This window comes from Aedes aegypti, chromosome 2 (assembly GCF_002204515.2).
Source record: "Aedes aegypti strain LVP_AGWG chromosome 2, AaegL5.0 Primary Assembly, whole genome shotgun sequence".
Lineage (NCBI taxonomy): Eukaryota > Metazoa > Arthropoda > Insecta > Diptera > Culicidae > Aedes > Aedes aegypti.
This window is the reverse complement of record NC_035108.1, coordinates 90677491-90686695: the sequence shown is the minus strand read 5'-3', so window position 1 is coordinate 90686695 and position 9205 is coordinate 90677491. Positions and strand designations below refer to the sequence as shown.

The window sequence follows — 9205 nt, the reverse complement described above, 5'->3', positions numbered from 1 at the left end:
ACGATCTCAGCACTACACATGCTAGTCAACAAGATCGAGAAAACATTTCATGCAAAGGAAATCGCCATCGTGGCATTTCTTGACATTGAGGGTGCATTCGATAACGCTTCCTATTTGTCTATAGTGTCAGCAATGCATAGGAGAAAATTTGACCCATGCATTGCTACCTGGGTACATGCTATGCTAGCAAATCGTCGAATCTCATCCGAGTTGAGCGGATCGTGCGCCACTGTCATGGCCACAAAGGGGTGTCCTCAAGGAGGGGTACTTTAACCTTTGCTATGGTCTCTAGTGGTGGATGATCTACTTAATAGCCTGGAAAAAAGAGGATTCGAGGTTGTTGGCTACGCTGATGATGTTGTCATCATTGTACGCGGCAAATTTGAAAGCGTTGTCCTTGCAAGAATGCAATCAGCTCTCGATTACACGCTCTCCTGGTGTCTGAAAGAGAAACTGGGGATAAATCCTTCAAAAACTACGATTGTTCCTTCCACAAAGCGCAGAAAGGTACAGCTGCAACCTCTTTTCCTTAATCAAACACAATTGGTTTACTCAAATGAAGTCAAATACCTTGGCATTACGCTTGATGCTAAACTCAATTGGAACACACATCTTCAAAACATAAATAAAGGTAAATAAAGGTCTCAATTCTCTGTGGGTCTGCTCAAAGACCTGTGGAAAAAAGTGGGGCCTAAAACCTAATATGATCATGTGGATATATAAAACCATCGTTCGGCCTAGAATAGCCTACGCTTCCCTTGTTTGGTGGCCAAAAACAAGCGAGGTTGCGGCTAGAGCCAAGCTGAACAAAATCCAACGCGCCGCGTGCGTCGCCATTACTGGTGCAGTTCGCAGCACCCCTTCATTCGCCCTAGATGCAATGCTGCCCCGGCTAGATCAATTCATAAAGCTGGATGCTGAGAAAAGCGCTCTGAGGCTAAAACGATCAATAAACCTTCTGCCAAGTGATTTAACCGGTCACCTAAGCATACTAAACGAATTTTCTATAAATCCAATTGTAGAAAAATGCAGTGACTGGATGGAAATGGTTGTGAATTATGACATATCATATACGGTGTTCATTCCTTCTCGCCAAGAGTGGCAAGAAGGTGGACCGAGTATTCCTCCAGGCTCAATCAAATTCTACACTGATGGATCGAGAATGAACAATCGTTCTGGATCTGGAGTGCACGGACCAAGAACCAAAATCTCTGTCCCTCTCGGACAGTGGCCTACAGTTTTTCAGGCTGAAGTGTATGCTATCATTGAATGTGTGCAGCTCAGCATAAAGAGGAATTACAGAAATGCCACAATCTGTATTTTCTCCGACAGCCAAGCAGCTCTTCATGCTCTGAAAGCTTACACTTTTAACTCAAAATTAGTGTGGGAATGTGCTCTTGCTCTAAAAACCCTAGCCATCCGCAATCGAGTTAAACTATATTGGATCCCCGGGCATATGGGTCTAGAGGGTAATGAAATTGCCGATGAGCTAGCCAGGAATGGATCGGCCAATACATTCATTGGTCCTGAGCCATTCTTTGGCCTATCAAACTGCTCACTAAATATTGAACTGAACAGCTGGTTGTCCAGGCAAATTATATCCAATTGGAAAACAGTTTCCAAGGCGAATCAATCTAAAAGATTCGTCACAATTAATTCGAAACAAACACAAAAACTCATTGGTCTCAACAAAAGGGACCTCAGCACCTACACCGGTCTTATAACTGGACACTGCCCCAGCAGATACCATTTACAAAAGATCGGAGCCATCCAAAACTCAAATTGCCGTTTCTGTAGTGAAACGTGCGAAACCTCACAACACCTTCTCTGCTCCTGCAGTGCACATATACAACGAAGATCCAAAATATTTGGCAAGCCCTTTTTGGAGCCGGCCGATATTTGGAACGCATCTCCCAGGGAAGTGGTCGGCTTTATCAGGCTGATCGTACCAGATTGGGGGATTCACAATGCTGCAACTTAGGACTTCTGCCCATCAATGGCAGATGGCTAAAAGTTCAGTCACCGTGCAAAGTATTCCGGTGGCGTTCCCGCCACTGAGGGTCTTTGTAAAAGCAAAAGGGTATATCACAATAGTTCTAAAAAAAATGGACGCAGTGATCTCACACCCGACAGAAGGAGAAAAAAGCTTTTTTTTCTGATTTCTCCACAAAAATACATTAGGTAAGTGTAGTGTCGCTTTAAACTCCTCCAAGTCTCCAAGAGTCGAATCGTATGAAACTATTGTTATATTTGATTTTTTGGCACATTTAATAGATATAGACATCAAAAATATATATATAAGCTAGAAATCCCATAAAAAATAACTCTACTTTACTAAAATACAGAGAACAAACAGATAGTATATGCCTGCAAATAATAGCGATAAACTTAAACTATGCTAAAGCAATAATAGGAAAAATCGTTACATGTGAAAACTATAGCATTTGAATAATTAACTATTAAATATAGATTCATCAGTACATGGTTAAATATAAAAATACTAAAACGCTTATAAACCATACTAAAACCACATTCGATCTATTCACCCCTTACAAGGCATATCCCTGCATTATTGCGTCAAATAATAAACGGCTTTTAATCGTTGCAATGCTTAAAACGATTAAATTCCCGTAGTGGCTTTCAAGCTTTTATTTACTTTCCTCTGGGTATTATAATAACAGAAAAAATCAAATAAAAATGAAACTAATCAATGGATTATTTTTATTTTGATATTTCTTTAAATAATAATTGTACATCACAAACTGAATTGAACAGAGATTAGCGCAGATAATCATTTCGGTCGGTGCAAAATAAAGATCCTACTGCAGTTTGTTTCGCGTATGCCGGTAGTTGTTTGGCCGACGAGTTCTGTGTCGGTTTTTATTGCACCCGCTTCCATTGCTGCTCCGTCTTCCAAGTTAAGATGCACTCCAGAGAATTATTAGATTTCGTATGCCAGGTCCGGGCTCCTGGGCACTCCTGAGCTTCCTTGCGACCAGCGATAAAACCCCTGCGATATTCCGTAATTAGTGAACAACACAGAGAAAGACAAATATCATGTAACTTACCATCACGTCCCCTTCATGCCTTCTCAGGAACATTCTTGTTGAAACAGCTTCTGCAGTCAGCTTCTTTTATGTCCATAGTCTCCATGCGGCATACGTCCTGCGTTTTTTGAGGCTTTTGTACGTATCAAAGTGAATGAAATACCGACTCGCCGACTCTTTGTTAATGAGGACTGACTTCAATATTTCGAACTTTCCGTTGATAAATTAAACTGAAACCCGCACTAGATCGCGTTTTTTCGTGTTTGTTTAAACCGCATTGCAGTAATTTATGTCGGTTCGGGAGCCGGAAAATATCACTAATGGTGGTAAGCTCAATCGAAGTTAATACGCCAATCGCGTATTATCCTCGATTTTACTATAGTAAAATCGAGGATAATACGCGATTGAAGTATTAACTTCGATGGAGCTTCCACCATAAGTGCCAAGTGTAGCGTTAAGTGTCTCATATGCACTAGGAAAAATAAATCTCAAAAATACATTACAATGATTAAAATATATTAAGGTTGTGCATATTTTATATGATTTGTAAAATATAAAGATGATAAAATTCAATATGTATTAAACAATAATCTAAATAGAGTTTTCGTTTTTCTCCGTGTAGATTGCATTACATTCATCCATGGAGGATATGAGCTTTTTGGCGTCAGCTAGCACTAATGTAACGCAAAGCTTTAAAAGCTCTCGTTCGCTTTAACCGTCGACATCTCACGGCTAGCACAAAGAGCTAAAAGCTGTTTTTCTTAATACGTTTGTTGCTAGCAAACAAGCGTTAGCAACGAGTAAGACATACAAAAACGCTTTACTAGTGGGCAGCGCTTTTTCTCGTTATAGGGTGAAAAATGTAATTTGGGCAGAGCGCTAAGCGTGTATAATTTGGATATTTACGGCAAAATCAAATGGAAATGTCCAAATTATATACGCGTAACGTATATTTACCAAATTACTTTGAATACCCTATTTAAGAAAAAAAAATTAATATAACACCTCGTAAGCCTCGTTGGGCCAATACAATTTTTTTTTTATTTAAGGCCGAAACTTGTATGCGTCATTGATGATTGTCATGTCACAATGTCGAATTAATAAAAATCAATGACGGACAAATTGGAATTGCAGTAACATAGCTGAAAAGTATCAGCATATTTTCTACATGTAAGTGATAATTTTCCGTATGTATATCAGCTAAGAGGACTGAGTTTTATTACTTTGAAATTGTGAGCTGTAATGCCAACACGGCTGCCAAAACGAATGGCTATTAGTCTTAATGTATTATTATGTGGGATAATAGTCCATTTTACGAAACGGCAAGACTGACGATATTGCTGTTACTTTCACACGTTACGACACCGCCTCCTGTCATAAAAGAAACGATCAGCTTTTCAAAAACGTCTCGTAAAATGGACTATAATAATAAGTAGTGAAATTGAATGAAACACTTAAAGAAAAAAAAAAACAGTAATTTTGGGTGAAATTGGTCACTTTTTACACATACTTTTTTTCAACTTTGATAATGGGTATTCTAACACATGAAAATCGACAACTACACTACTTCCACTCGGCTGGTTAGCCGTAAACCACGATTCATAATTAAAAACATGTAACTACACTACTGTTTGGCATCATTGCAGTTGAAGCTTGATTGAAGAATGTTACTAGAGAACGTGAATTAGATTTTTTTTTATAAAGTAACAGAAAATGTCTATAGGGTAAGAATGCTCAAGATGGGTTACCTGAGGAAAGGATTCATATCTTTTCCCACATGCAAATCGATTAGATCTCTATTTTTCCTGCAACTTTCCACACACTAATAAGCAACTATAATAGGCGAATTTGCTATCCGCCTTTTGACGAACAGTTTACAGAACGTATGCTTTAACTATATTTCAAACCCCAGAGGCAAAATAAGCCAACCTTTGTTAAATTTATCTCTGTTTTTATCTGAACAGACATGCAATACTCACTAATTTTTTATACCCACCCTAACCTTTGCATACTTACCTCAAAGACAAACACACTCTTATCACAGTCCATCCATCACCTTTTCAACGGTCGATTCAAATAAATGTCAGGTGGTCAATCAACCGCCCGCAGCGCTTGCAACGTTTATATTCATCGATTTAGGGAGGTGTCGAGTTATAAAACACTTATTCAGTGCAGATGCGATCTAAGGGACAATCGAGTTACCCATTATTTTCTTTGTAAAATTTAACTGCAAATCATTGTGTGTGCTGATAAACATAATAATTAATATTCTTTTATTATTATTTTTACGCATGTTGCTTCAAATGTCGAACAATGCACTCATTCAGTATATTAAACAATAAATCAGAAATTTGAAAAAAAAATATCTGGACAACATAGCTTATATTAGCTTAGCTTAGCTTAGACTGACTACACATATCAATGGTTGCGATTCCGTGATTGACCGAAGTCAGTGAAAATGCACAAAGAATCAACTAGAAGTTTGGCTGGGATTGGCCATAATCTTCTTCAGTGTGCATAATTCAGTGCCTCTATTTATACAGGGTCAATAACGGCGCCGGCCACGTCCTTGCAGTCAGGTGGGATTGGGGGAAGGAATGTTAGTGTGTAACCTTTGCTATTTGGAGACCGTGTTTGCCTCTGCATCTCAACAAAGGTTACTGGGAGGGATGTTTATTAATGGGGAGAATCATTGGGTCACAGGATTCACTTTGATATCGCTTAGACAATGATAAATAATTATTTGTGAGATATAAACATGCTTATATGTAAATATAATATTTTTATTTGATATGAACAATTTACATGTGGAGGAAAATTATGCCGACACTTGAGGTGACGAACCATTCTAAGTTTGTTGAACAAATACCTAAATGTAACATTCCTATTATATTTTACTTATTTGAAAAATAAAAACAAAAATCTCGATTGGATGGAACATTATAGAACATTCTTATTCTTATACCGCAACTTACAGCGGCGAACAATCCAAATTTTGTTGAATAAAGTGAACCTTTCGCAAGTCTACGCTTGTAGTGTCGAACCATTCAAAGTTTTTTTTAGTTACAAAAAAAGAAAGGGGTGTTTTGAAAAAAAAAATGTTAAACATAAATAATTCATGAATCAGAGTTTATGTCGACACTCAAAGTGACGAACCATTCATAGTTTGTTGAAAAATCATATTTACGTCCCACCGTTGTAAAGATTAAATTTGCAGTCATATATATTTTATAGATTAGAAGTAGTAGCATGAAACGAGCTCACCAATTGATCCGTCATCCTCAACTGAGCAGCAACAATCCACTTTCAGCTTCACTCGTTTGCTCGGCTATATAAAAGCACTCAGAGAAAATTGGCAAGCGACCCAAGAGGGAAAACAACTGACGACTGCTCGGGCTTTCTTGACTACCGACGCGCGTCATGTTTGATCCTGCCCTCATCGCCCGGCCCCGCTGGAGCAAGCGTCAAGATCGAAAGATCAAACACTACTCTCTGTACAACATTGCTTATATTAGACTAAAAAGTTCATCAATGTTCGTTTAGACAACCTGTTTTCATTTCTCGCACCATGGCCTCGTAATAAATTTTTAAACAAACTATGCACGATAAACCAAAACCACTCAATTTTCCCGTAAAAAGTGAGCTGTCATTATGTTATCCGTCTTTCACTGAACGAAATTTATTTTTTTTATTTTCTCGATATCTAGACGAGCGAAAAATCTGAAAAAATACGGTTGTGCTTAGAAAACGTTAAACTGGAAACAATATTTGACAACTTGAATCTATGACAAAAGGTCGAAAGACAAAAGGTCGAAAGGACAGAAGATTGAAAGACGAAAGGTCGAAAGACAAAAGGTCGAAAGACAAAAGGTCGAAGAACAAAAAAAAAGGGACAAAAGGTCGAATACCTTTTTTAAAAGAAGGAAACCACCATGTAAAACATTTTCGACCGTTTGTCCATAAACCCTCTTTTTCCCGGTCTAGGAACAAAATGTCGAAAGACAAAACGTCGAAACCCAAAATGTCGAATGCCAAAACGTCGAATCCCAAAACGTCGAAAGAGACAAAACGTCGAAGAGACAAAACGTCGAAAGCAGTCATTTTTCTAGTGTTGGTTTCCGATAACTAGCGTTACTAAGGAAAAATGGTTGCGATGCGGGTGACGTTGGAAATAGATACACTCAACTCTCCCTAACTCGATATTGAAGGGACCTGGGAGGGAGAAACCGATACAAAATTTCTGTACGTCAAGGTGAGCCGAGATTTCTGCTGTCACGAACTGTCACTGTGAGCCCGAATCTTAAAGAGTGGACAAACATGAAAAAGCGCGTAATTTATCAAAACATATTTTTGCATTTTATCCAAGTTGACAACAATCGGTTGAAATTCAATTCCTGCAAGTCCAAAAGCAATGTCACGATAGCATCTTTCATTTTGATAGAGCGTAAGTATTGAAACACGCATCTTTTTACTCTTTACAAATAAAAATTAAAAGCACAGAAAACTATGGCCCTTTTCACATGTTTGTCCAGAAAGATCGAAGGTGCACAACAAATGAAAACTAGCGATTTTCCCCAAGCCTGCCTTGATTGTCGGTAGGGAGCTGGAGTTATCTTGCAGTTTAGAAAAGTTTTGTTTCATTTTTCGTGTGTAGTATCGGTGCCTCCCTCCCAGGAAGGGACCATCGAGTGAACACATATTTTTCATATATTGACATATTCGTAAATTAAAAAAAAACTTTCGAAATAGTTATTTCAACGTGATAAATAGTAGAAATTTAACACATTCACCTACTTTAAATCTTTTGATCATTTCTACAAAACAATCAAAGTTTTAACGCCCTAAAACAAGTTGAAACCCTTTATTTTACTTTAGAGACTTCAGTAATTATGTTGATACCTGAGATAAAGATAGATACCTTTAACAATTCCAACAAGTTCTGACAATTTTCAATTTAATTTTTTTCACTTTTCCTTTCAAAACCAACTAAAAATTACGGTATCACGATGATAACATAAAAAAATATCACTGTCTTTATTGTTCAAAACATTATCTTCATATTTCTTCTTTTCAAAAGATAAGATGGACATTTTGTCAAACTTTCGTTTTAATTAGAATCGTATTAATTTTCTTTTCGACGTTTTGTCCCTACGACGTGTTTATCCTTTCGACGTTTTGGCATTCGATATTTTGGCATTCGACATTTTGGCATTCGACGTTTTGTCCTTTCGACGTGTTGGGCTTTCGACGTTTTGTCCTTTCGACGTTCTGGCATTCGACTTTTTGGCATTCGCCGTTTTGTCTTTCGACGTTTTGTCACCCAACCCTTTTTTCCCATGGTAGCACAGCTAAATGGAATTGGTACGATAGGGCGTTTGTAGCAAACAAAAGTGTGCCCCCCTTTGATTATGATGGGTAACGGTTTGAAGCGGAAAACACACTACAAAACGTTTCCCAGCAAAACCAAATGGGACCATTGGGCACACTAAACAAAGGCTGCAAGCGTCCTTTTAGCTCAATAATGGCAAGACAGAATTTATAGACGCATTTGTCTTTAAGAGGCCCAGATAGCCGTAGCGGTAAACGCGCAGCTATTCAGCAAGACCAAGCTGAGGGTCGTGGATTCGAATCCCACCGGTCGAGGATCTTTTCGGGTTAGAAATTTTCTCGACTTCCTATACTTCGATATACGCATGCACAAATGGTCATTGACACAGTAAGCTCTCAGTTAATAACTGTGGAAATGCTCATAAGAACACTAAGCTGAGAAGCAGGCTCTGTCCCAGTGAGAACGTAATGACAGAAAGAAGAAGATGATTTGTCTTATTAAACATCGAAATAAGTTACCTAAGAATCGAACTATTGAAAATAATCTGCTAATTGTTGATTGTAAACCATTTTTTATAGTAATTTTCAATTATTTAGGTTATTTGCTCAAGCCTTTTTTTAGAAACGTTTTTTTGACATTTAAATTGTTGAAAAAAAAACTGTGGGAAAGAATCGTTGCGCGGTTGACCACCGTCAGACGCACCGCGCTGATGCTGTGTACAAAAAGCGAAGTTTTCACCAGTTGTATTTTGTACAAGTAAAACAGCCCAGTAGTAAAGCTGTGTGTAAGTGTTATAAAATCGTGTTAAAATTCCTGGATTCCTGGATTT

General features: G+C 38.0%; 1 long non-coding RNA gene across 1 annotated transcript; it reads right to left on the bottom strand.

The window, feature by feature from the left end:
* Positions 1-2715: 2715 nt before the first annotated feature.
* Positions 2716-3520, bottom strand: LOC110677274. Its single transcript, XR_002501077.1, has 2 exons — positions 3069-3520; positions 2716-3010 (listed from the first exon to the last, which is right to left on the bottom strand). It is a non-coding gene; the product is annotated as an uncharacterized LOC110677274 (long non-coding RNA).
* Positions 3521-9205: the final 5685 nt, after the last annotated feature.